Source organism: Juglans microcarpa x Juglans regia, chromosome 1D, assembly GCF_004785595.1.
Source record: "Juglans microcarpa x Juglans regia isolate MS1-56 chromosome 1D, Jm3101_v1.0, whole genome shotgun sequence".
Taxonomy (NCBI): Eukaryota; Viridiplantae; Streptophyta; class Magnoliopsida; order Fagales; family Juglandaceae; genus Juglans; species Juglans microcarpa x Juglans regia.
The window spans coordinates 33,915,949-33,927,817 of NC_054594.1; the positions used below are offsets into that span (position 1 = coordinate 33,915,949).

Below are 11,869 nucleotides of genomic sequence, written 5' to 3' on the forward strand. Positions count from 1 at the left end.
GATTCGAAGATAGAGCCAAAACACCAAGATTATCTACCCATAGACAGGGAGCACTGGTTAGTGGTATGTGCAGCTCCTTAAAGAGCATGCGAAGCCAATAGAGTTCAGCCACAGTGAATGCCATAGACTTGTATTCTGCTTCTGTGCTTAATCTTGCTACAACGGGTTGCTTCTTGGCTGACCAAGAAATAAGGCAGGGACTAAGATATATACAATAGCCAGATGTGGACTTCCTGTTATCAGGAGACCCTGCCCAATCAAAATCACAAAAACCATTAAGTTGCAAGGACACCTCGCTGAAGTTGAGACCAAATTGTAAGGTGCCCTTTAGATACCGCAACACCCTCTTAGCTGCTACTAGATGGTCATTGGTTGGGCAATATAAGAATTGGCACAGTTGGTTCACACTGAAGGATAGGTCAGGTCTGGAAAGTGTGAGATACTGTAAAACTCCCACTAAAGTTCTATATTCAGTAGGATCATTGAGTGGATCCCTTGAAAATTTGGAAAGTTTGGAACCTAAGGTGCAACGTGTGGAAGTTGGTTTAGCACCAGCCATCCTTGTGCGATTCAATAGATCAGTAGCATACTTTCCTTGATTGAGATGGGGACCTTCTGATGTTTTCGTGACTTGAATTCCCAAAAAATAAGATAGGGGACCAAGGTCTTTGATAGCAAACTCAGCACTAAGGTGAGTAATAAGATAATCAATGGAAGAAGAGGAATTACTTGCAATTATTATGTCGTCAACATAAATAAGCACATAAACAGAAATGTTGTTCAAATGTAATGTAAAAAGAGATGTATCAACCGTGGAGCCATTGAACCTGAGAGCAAGTAAGGCTTGTGATAATCTCAAAAACCAAGCTCTAGGAGCTTATTTGAGTCCATAGATGGACTTATGTAATCTGCACACATAATCAGAGAGATAAGGATCCGCAAACCCTTTAGGTTATTTCATGTAAACCTCATCTTCAAGAAAATCATGTAAAAAGGCATTGGAGATATCAAGTTGTTTGATAAACCAATCATGATGAATAGCTAAAGCTAGTACCAATCAAATTGTGGCTGGTTTAATAACAGGGCTAAATGTCTCATTAAAGTCCACTAATCTGGCCTTGTAACGATCAATACTCCCATCTGACTTTTGTTTGAGCTTAAACACCCACTTATTCCTGACAACCTTCTTATGGCAAGGTCGTGGACATAAAGTCCAAGTTTTGTTGGCTATGAGGGCATTGTATTCAGCTTGCATAGCATCAAGCCAATGATGATTCTTCACTGCTTCCTTATAGGTTTGGGGTTTAGAAGGTAAGGTGATGGTAGAGAGAGCTTGGAGAGGATATTTGGTGGAGTAGTAGAGATGGTAGTCTGGAAATTGTTTAGGTTTGGAGGAGTTGGTCATGGATCGTGTAATGATTTGAGTGGAGGAGGAGGTAGGCAGATTTATGGTGGTGAGAGGATACATGTCTGGAGATGTAGAGTTTCTGAGAATTTAAATCCAAGCATCGATATCCCTTCTGATTTGAGCTATATCCAAGAAAAACACACTTGGTGCTTCTAAAGGCTAATTTGTGGGTTTTATAAGGTCTAAGCAAAGGGTAACCATGCACAACCAAATGTCTTTAGATATGAGTAATTTGGTGGTTTGTTAAATAAGGTGAAGAATGGTGACTGATTGCTAAGGACAGGTGTAGGAAGCCTATTGATGACATATATGGCAATGAGAAAAGCATCAACCCAGTAACATGATGGAAGATGGGACTGAGCTAAGAGTGATAAACATGTCTCAGTAATATGCCTATGTTTTCTCTCTGAAATCCCATTTTGCTCAGAAGTATGAGGACAAGTGAGCTTATGTAAAATTCCATTAGTAGAGAGGAAATTTTTGAAATCATTAGAAAGGTATTCTCCACCATTGTTAGTCATACTTTATTTGATTTTTCCAGAAAATTGTGTTTCAACAAGTTGTTTAAACTTAAGAAAACAAGAGAATACATCATATTTGAATTGCAAAGGAAACAACCAGGTAAATCTGGAAAAATCATCAATAAATATAACATAGAGCTTACATCCACTTACAGAAGCAACTGGAGAGATCCAAACATCTGAGTGTATTAACTAAAGAGGATGTGTGGATCTGGAATTGGACTCAGGAAAGGGAAGTTTGTGACTCTTAGCAACTTGACAAGACTCACACAGATTATTCTATTTTACAGGATCAGAAATAGGAAGCAAAGCTTCTCGAATGACCCTAGCAACTGTGGACTCAGAGGCATGAGCTAATCTAGAATGCCAAATATTAATTGGAGCTTTGACACCTTGTAACGCAGTGAAAGAGGAAATATAAGCAGCTTTAGGATTAGATTTCTTGAGTTTCAGCTGCTTGAGATACATGGGATACAATCCAGCTTCACTCTGCCCTTGAAGAAGTGTTTCCTTGGTCTGTAGGTCCTTCACAAAGAAATGAGATGATATGAGCTCAAAGTAACAGTTATTGTCATTGCAAAGTTTTTGAATGGATAAAATATTAGAAGATGCATTAGGGCAATGTAAGATATTGTGTAAAAAAAAAAAACTTGTTTTTGGAGTTAAGAAGCATAGAAGAACCAGTGTTGGTGATGAGCAGGTCTCCTCCATTGCTCACTGTGACCTGATTTTTGCCCTGATAAGGCTGTTGTTGTAGGGTCAAGTTGTCCAATTCATAAGTAATGTGGTTGTTGGCACCACTGTCAAGATACCAAGGCTGCTCAACTTCTTGTGTGCCATGAGTGTGGGCTGCCATGGCTGCCAATTGAGCTGGTGGATGTCAATCTTGGTAAGTAAAGTCCATCCTATGATAACAATCAAGGGCTTGGTAGTTATTTTTGTCACAAATTTGGCATGGTAGGAATTTGGCAGAGGTGAAGGGGTTGTTGGATGATTGTGACTTAAGGTAGAAGTTGCTAGTGTTTGAATTGGCAGGAGGTCGATTATAGTTGGAAGGCTTGCCTTGCTGGGTGGGGTATTTGGATTTCTTGTCATGGTTAAACTTTGGTTTGTTTGTGAAGAAAGCAAATTGACTGCCATCATTGGGAAGGGTCTTGTTTTGAGATTCAAGTAATTGCTCATAATTGAGCAATTCAGTTTGAAAATCATCAAATGAAATTGGTTTGTCTCGAGTGGCAAAATTAAGAGATGTGATGGAAGGATTATAAATGGAATTAAGACCCTCGATGACATAGGAGATCAAGTCTTCCTCATCAACGGGTTTACCTGTTGCTGTGAGCTGGTTAGACTAGTTTTTGGCAAGGATCAAGTAATCAGAGTAGGTTTTAATGCTCTGCTGCAATGTTTGGAGCTGTCTTTTGAGGTGGGAAATGCGATGCGAGATCTGGACTGAGAGGAAAACATGCTAGCCAATGTATTCCATACCATTTTGGATGTTGTCAATCCATAGACTGTGGAGAGGATCTTCTCACTGAGAGTGGCATTTAACCAGGCCAAAATAAATTGATCTTTCTTCTGCCAAACCAAGTAATCTGGATTGAAATTAGAAGTAGTAGATTTCCCAATGGAATCAAGAAGATATTGAGAGGGACAGATTTCTGACCCATCAACAATGTTTAGTAAGTCATGGCTTCTAAGCACAGTAATGAATTGGGTAATCCAATTCAGATAATTGGTTCCATCTAGTTTGATTGAAACCAAAGAGGAAATGTCTGGGATAACAAAAGAATGATTGGACGAGGCCATATAGGATCGAGTTGCATGAGCAATTTAATGCTCTAATACCAAGTTAGAAATATAAAAGAAGTGAAGTCTGGCTCAATTGATTACCAGTTGCTCAAGTGTATTCATATATATATAGATGAGTGCAGAGTAGTTTAAATTACATTATCTAGATAGATACAAGAATTCAAATATTTAAATATCTATTAACATAAATGATAGGAACCAAGGTGGGCCTACTCTTAAATATCCTTTGCAAGTTTCAGATGGGCCAATTACAAGATCAAGGGCCAAGAAGATCAAGGAAGCAATGCAAGGATTGGTGCAATCCACTTGGGATGAAGCCAGCAAGAGCCCAACACTGAAGATGGGTCTGAAAGAAGAAGAACCAGCTTTGATCCACTTTATTCAAGCTGTGGAAGACATGACTTAGAGATATGGCCTATTGTTATTAGAGGCTTCTAATTTGGTCAAATGATTTATTTTATTAGTTTAGAATAAGTGGGCTTGAAGATGCTTGGCTCACATGTCTTATTTCTTATGAACTATGTTTTTGGGAAGGCCTTGTATTTTGGCCAAGGGCTTATTTGGAAAGTTACATTTTAGGAACTAGGGTTTCATCAATTTATTGTAGGGGTTACTGTAGCCGCAGGTACTGTAGCCAGTACTGTTCATCAAGGGTAATTTTGGGTAAAAGGGGCTTTATTTTGGGTAGGGTTTTGATTAGGTTTGGATTTAAAAACTCTTTGTAGCCTCATTTGAGAGATTAGACAATATTGAATTTTATTTGTGAGTTGAGTTTTCTCCTCTTGTTCTTGATTGAACTCTTGAACTTATCAAAGGTAAATCACAACCTTTGTGGCGTTCCTCCTTTGTAATCTGGGTTCTTGAGACGGGTTCTTCAACGAGTCTAGATTTTAATATAATCTAGGTTCTTGAAACGGGTTCTCATCGGGTTTAGATTCTCCATCCTTGACTTGATTTTTGGCTTTCTTGGAGAGTTTTCAAATTGATTGTGGGTTCAAGGGAATTCATTCCCCCGGGTTCCTATCATTTGGTATTCAGAGCCAGGTTTCCAATCAGGTCTGATTCTATCTTTTATTTCTTGCATATTTCATTCTAGGGTTTCATTGCTCTATGATTGATTACAAAAAATAAAAATAAAAATAGTGGCTGTTGTATTTCTTCACTATTGTTAGGGTTTCTGAATCTCATTGTTCTAGGGTTTGTGTTGGCTAAAATCTCTTGCTCTAGGGGCTGCCATATAGCACTTGTGTTTGGATTTTTGAGTTGTTGTTAGGGTTTTCTTAATTGCTTATTCTTGATTGTGATCAAATCAGTTGGTGAAAAAAAAAAAAAAAAATTTCGCCCAGAAAAAAAAAATCATCCAAAAAAAAAAAGAAGAAAACTGAAATTTCTCTTGAGCCTTATCATCGAAGGGGCTGCATACATTATTCTAGTTGATATCTTGTCTCATAGTTACTGTTTCATTCGTATAATTTCCTAGATTCACGTGTCATTTTTTTTTATTCCTTCCGTCTTACTCTTGTTCTTGTTTCTTGGACCTAATTACTAGTTGGGATAAAACATGGTTGCTTTGTCTTGATTGAGTTCAATTAGTTCTTAAAGAACTTAAGTGGGAAAACTCTTGAGGTAAAAGGCAAGAGAGTGTGAGACTATTATCGGGTAAAAGTCAATTAAGAGTGAAACACGAGTGGAGTGTCATTATTCGAGTGTAAACACGTAAGGGAGTGTGTGAGGTTTACTTTTTTGCCACTAACATTCTTTTGTGCAGCATCTTATAATGTCTCAGTGGAGTAGCACATCACCAAGGGGGAGAGCAGATAACTCATCCTATGTGTTGCAGGCCATGCAACAACAGTTTGAGCGGTTGAACTTTGTGTTGGGTGAAGTGAGAGATAGGATGGATAATCAAGAAGCAGCGATTAGAAGTCTGCAAGGTGGGAGAGATAGGAGGCGACGTGAGCATAGAGTTGAAAATCAATATGAGAATGAAGGAGATGGTGAGGATGAGGAAGACTTAGCATCTGACGTTGGGTCGGGTAGAAATAGAAGAGTTAGGCATGAAAGAGGATTTGAGGGGAATCTAAGGGGTCGGGATGGTATAGATAGAGACCTTGGTAGCATCAAAATGAAAATACCACATTTTCAAGGTAGAACTGACCCTGAGGTTTATCTAGAGTGGGAGAAAAAAATAGAGTTGGTATTTGATTGCCATAATTACTCTGAGAAGAAGAAAGTGAAGTTGGCGGTAATTGAGTTCACTGATTATGCTATTATTTGGTGGGATCAATTAGTGACCAATAGGAGGAGGAATTATGAGAGGCCAGTAGAGACATGGGGAGAGTTGAAAGCTCTCATGAGGCGGAGATTTGTACCTAGCCATTACTATAGAGACTTTTACCAGAAATTACAAAATCTTACACAGGAGTCTAGGAGTGTGGAGGATTACCATAAGAAGATGGAGGTGACAATGATTCGGGCTAATGTAAAGGAGGACCGGGAGGCCACCATGGCTAGATTTTTTAGTGGTTTGAATAGGGACCTAGCCAATGTAATTGAATTGCAGCATTATGTAGAGATAGAAGACATGGTACACATGGCATTGAAGGTGGAGAGACAATTAAAGAGAAAAGGGACAGCAAGGTACACCTCGGTTTCTAGCACTACTTGGAAATCAAAGTGGGATAGGAATGATACAGCTGAAGCAAAAAGAAAGACCGAACCACTTAAGCGAAAAGATGAGGGAACTAGCAACAAACCCAAGGTAGAATCCCAACCTTCACGGAATAGAGATATTAAATGTTTTAAGTGTTTGGGTTCATGGCACATTGCTTCTCAATGTCCAAATAGGAGGGTGATGATTATGAGTGACAATGGGGAGGTGATGACTGAGAGTGAGGATGATAGTGATGAGGTGCCCGAGTTGGTTGATGCTAGTGATGATGATGGAGTGGTATACCCCATGACCAGTGAGTCTCTTGTTGCCAGGCGTGCTCTCAATGCACACATTAAGGTGGATGATATAGAGCAACAAAGAGAGAACATTTTCCATACTAGATGCCATGTCAACAATAAGGTATGTAGTATGATCATTGATGGGGAGTTGTACTAATGTGGCTAGCACTACTTTGGTTGAGAAATTGAATTTACCAACCTTAAAACACTTTAGACCATACAAATTGCAGTGGTTGAATGATTGTGGAGAGGTTAGGGTGGACAAACAAGTGTCAGTTACTTTTTCTATTGGAAAGTATTAGGATGAGGTGCTTTGTGATGTTGTGCCTATGCATGCTGGCCATATTTTGTTGGAGAGGCCGTGGCAGTATGATAGGAGGGTGACACACGATGGGTTCAAGAACATGTACAGCTTTGAGAAGGAGGGCAAAACAATCAAGTTTGCTCCTTTAACTCCAAGTCAGGTCTATGAGGACCAACTGAAATTGAAAAGTGAGGTTACTCAAAAGAGAAAGAGTGAAAATGAGAGTGATCAAAAGAGAAAGAGTGAAAATGAGAGTGATCAAAAAAGAAAGAGTGAAAAAGTGATTGAGCAAAAAAGAAAGAGTGAGAGTGCAAATGAGCATAAAAGAAAGAGTGAAAAATAAAGTAGAGAGGTGGCTGAGAGTATAGAAAAAAGAGTGGAGCCACGAGAGAAAAAAGAAAGAGAGTCTGCAGAGAAAAAAGGAAAAGCAAAAGTGAGTTTCTATGCAAGAAAGAGTGAGGTTAAGAGGGCTTTCTTCACAGATCGCCCTATGATTTTTCTTGTCTATAAAGAGTCTTATCTTACTCTAGATGAAACTAACCAGTCTCTTCCTAGTTTGGCTGTTTCTTTGTTGTAAGAGTTTGAGGATATATTTCCGGAGGAGATGCCAAATGAGTTGCCACCCATTAGAGGCATTGAGCACCAGATTGATTTTGTGCCCGGGGCTGCCATTCCAAACCGACCAGCCTATAGGAGTAATCCAGAGGAGACAAAGGAGCTTCAAAGGCAAGTTGAGGATTTGATGGGCAAGGGGTACGTGAGGGAGAGCATGAGCCCTTGTACAGTACCAGTGCTACTAGTGACAAAGAAGGATGGGACGTGGAGGATGTGCGTTAATTGCAGGGCGGTCAACAATATCACGATAAAGTATCGCCATCCTATTCCTAGATTGGATGATATGCTTGATGAATTGCATGGCTCATGTATTTTTAGTAAAATTGATCTTAAAAGTGGGTACCATCAAATTAGAATGAAAGAGGGTGATGAATGGAAAACTGTTTTTAAGACTAAGTATGAGCTTTATGAATGGTTGGTTATGCCATTTGGACTTACAAATGCGCCCAGTACTTTCATGAGATTGATGAACCATGTCCTATGTGCATTCATAGGCAAGTTTGTGGCTGTGTATTTTGATGATATCTTAGTGTACAACAAGGACTTAAATGAACATATTGAGCATTTGAGATATGTGTTTGATGTGTTGAGATGTGAAAAGTTGTATGCTAATTTCAAGAAATGTGCCTTTTGCATGGAAAAAAGTTGTTTTTCTTGGTTATGTTGTTAGCACAAAAGGTATTAAAGTGGATGAAGAGAAAGTCAAGGCCATCAAGGAATGGCCAACGCCAAAAAGCATTACTGAGGTAAGAAGCTTTCATGGCTTAGCTAGCTTTTATCGGCGTTTTGTTAAAGACTTTAGCACTATTGCTGCACCACTCACTGAGGTAATTAAAAAGAATGTTGGGTTTCAGTAGGGGCTAATCAAGAGAATGCTTTTGCCACTATCAAAAAAAGGTTGTGCTCTGCACCTGTGTTAGCATTACCTGATTTTAACAAAGCTTTTGAGATTAAATGTGATGCCTCAGGAATATGGTTTGGAGTCGTTTTGATGCAGGATAGGCGTCCCATAGCCTTCTTCAGTGAAAATTTAAGTGGGGCATCCCTGAAATACCCTACTTATGACAAAGAGCTTTACGCTCTTGTTCGTGCATTAGAGACTTGGCAGCACTACCTATGGCCAAGGGAATTTGTGATTCACACCGATCATGAATCATTGAAGCATCTCAAGGGTCAAGGTAAGTTGAATAAAAGGCATGCTAGATGGATAGAATACATTGAGACCTTTCCCTATGTCATCCGTTACAAGCAAGGTAAGGAGAACATTGTTGCTGATGCTCTATCCCGGAGGTATGTACTTCTTACTTCTATGAGTGCTAAAATGCTTGGGTTTGAATATGTGAAAGACATGTATGCCGATGATGCTGATTTTTCTAATGTGTATGTAGCATGTGATAAGGCGGCATTTGGTAAGTTTTACAAGCATGATGGTTATTTGTTTAAAGAAAGCAAACTTTGTCTGCCAAATTGTTCTATCCGTGAGTTATTGGTGCGTGAGGCACATGGTGGGGGATTAATGGGACACTTTGGTGTCAAGAAAACTTTAGACATTTTGCATGAACATTTCTTTTGGCCTAAGATGAAAAGAGATGTTAACCGTATTTGTGGAATGTGCATTATATGTAGAAAGACCAAATCTAAGGTTTTGCCACAAGGGTTGTATACACCCTTACCCGTTCCTAGTAAGCCATGGGTAAACATATCTATAGACTTTGTTTTGGGGCTGCCTAGGACCAAAAGGGGTAGAGATTCTATTTTTGTGGTTGTGGATAGATTCGGTAAAATGGCACATTTCTTTCCATGCCATAAAATAGATGATGCAACAAACATAGCTGACTTGTTTTTCCGGGAGATAGTGCGACTCCATGGTGTACCTAGGAGTATTGTTTCTGATAGGGATGTTAAATTCCTTAGCTACTTTTGGAAGGTGTTGTGGGGGAAATTGGGTACTAAGCTCTTATTTTCCACTACTTGTCATCCGCAGACTGATGGTCAGACTGAAGTAGTTAATAGGACTTTAACTCAGCTTTTACGCACTGTTGTTCATAAGAATTTAAAAACTTGGGAGGATTGTTTGCCATTTATAGAGTTTGCATATAATAGGACGATGCATACTACTACTTCATACTCTCCTTTTGAAATTGTTTATGGATTTAATCCACTTACTCCTTTAGACTTGATGCATTTACCTGTTGATGACAGAGTAGTTTGGATGGACAAAAGAAGGCAGAGTTGGTGAAGTCACTTCATGAGAGGGTACGGCTTCAAATTGCCCAAAAGAATGAAAGAGTTACTTCCCAAGCCAATAAAGGACGAAGGCGTGTCATCTTTGAACCAGGAGATTGGGTTTGGGTTCACATGCGCAAAGAAAGATTCCCAGCCCATAGAAGGACTAAGTTGCATCCTCAAGGAGATGGACCTTTCCAAATTCTTAAGAAAATTAATGACAATGCATATAAAGTGGATCTTCCATGTGAGTATAAAGTTTCTGCAACTTTCAATGTTTCTGATCTTTCTCCTTTTGATGTAGGTGAAGATTCGAGGTCGAATCCTTTTGAGGAGAGGGGGAATGATAGGAACCAAGGTGGGCTTACTCTTAAATATCCTTTGCAAGTTCCAGATAGGCCAATTACAAGATCAAGGGCCAAGAAGATCAAGAAAGCAATGCAAGGATTGGTGCAATCCACTTGGGATGAAGCCAGCAAGAGCCCAACACTGAAGATGGGTCTGAAAGAAGAAGAACCAGCTTTGATCCACTTTATTCAAGCTGTGGAAGACATGACTTAGAGATACGGCCTATTGTTATTAGAGGCTTCTAATTTGGTCAAATGATTTATTTTATTAGTTTAGAATAAGTGAGCTTGAAGATGCTTGGCTCACATGTCTTATTTCTTATGAACTATGTTTTTGGGAAGGCCTTGTATTTTGGCCAAGGGCTTATTTGGAAAGTTACATTTTAGGAACTAGGGTTTCATCAATTTATTGTAGGGGTTACTGTAGCCGCGGGTACTGTAGCCGGTACTGTTCATCAAGGGTAATTTTGGGTAAAAGGGGCTTTATTTTGGTTAGAGTTTTGATTAGGTTTGGGTTTAAAAACTCTTTGTAGTCTCATTTGAGAGATTAGACAATATTGAATTTTATTTGTGAGTTGAGTTTTCTCCTCTTGTTCTTGATTGAACTCTTGAACTTATCAAAGGTAAATCACAACCTTTGTGGCATTCCTCCTTTGTAATCTGAGTTCTTGAGACGGGTTCTTCAACTGGTCTAGATTTTAATATAATCTAGGTTCTTGAAACGGGTTCTCATCGGGTCTAGATTCTTCATCATTGACTTGATTTTTGGCTTTCTTGAGGAGTTTTCAAATTGATTGTGGGTTCAAAGGAACTCATTCCCCCGGGTTCCTATCAAGAAATAGATAACTAGATAACTACAAAACGCTGCGTTTGGATGTTGAAATAAGTTGAGTTGAGATAATAAAATATTGTTAGAATATTATTTTTTTAATATTATTAATATTTTAGAATTTAAAAAAGTTGAATTGTTTATTATATTTTGTGTTGAAATTTGAAAAAGTTATAATAATGAGTTGAGATGAGTTAAATTGTATTTAGATTCCAAATGTACCAGAATACTTATGAATTCTGCAGTGATTCACTAGATAACTACAACGGCAACTAGGTAATAGTTGTAACAGATTTATCTTGATGAGCTTCTGATTTATCGGAGCTAATATGTCTAACATAATGTTCACAGAAGGGAGGAATCGAGACTGGATTAATTAATTTGGCTGTACGTAAATCTTACCAAAATATCTCATTTGTCCGAGTTCATTTATCTGTAATATTTCATGATGTGGCTTTTTGCTTCTTTCCGAGAAGCTTCATGCAGTGTTCCTTCCTGTATTACTGGCCCCGACCACAATATTGACACTGCATGCAGAGTCCCGACTCCCGACTTAAAAGTCACTAACAATTGAAGGCGACTTAGATGAGAACAGAAGACGAACGTGCTATGCAACAAACACAGATTTTTGTGGCACTAAACGAGTTAAATACTTTAAACAGTTCTATATCCAAAAGGTGATGCACCTAGCATAATTATCTGTTTCCTTTTTGTTTTATAGCTTGACATATTATTTTACATAACATCCCACGGAGTAGACACAAAGCCATCCGGAAAAGCGGGCAGCACAGCGGCAGGAGGTGGGTTGTTTTTGCTGTATCATACACGTATAGTACTAGGACAAAATAATGCCTTACA

The 11,869-nt window shown here is 38.8% G+C and overlaps 1 pseudogene; it reads right to left on the reverse strand.

The window, feature by feature from the left end:
- Positions 1–3,125: 3,125 nt before the first annotated feature.
- LOC121243448 lies at positions 3,126–3,250 on the reverse strand (annotated as a pseudogene).
- Positions 3,251–11,869: the final 8,619 nt, after the last annotated feature.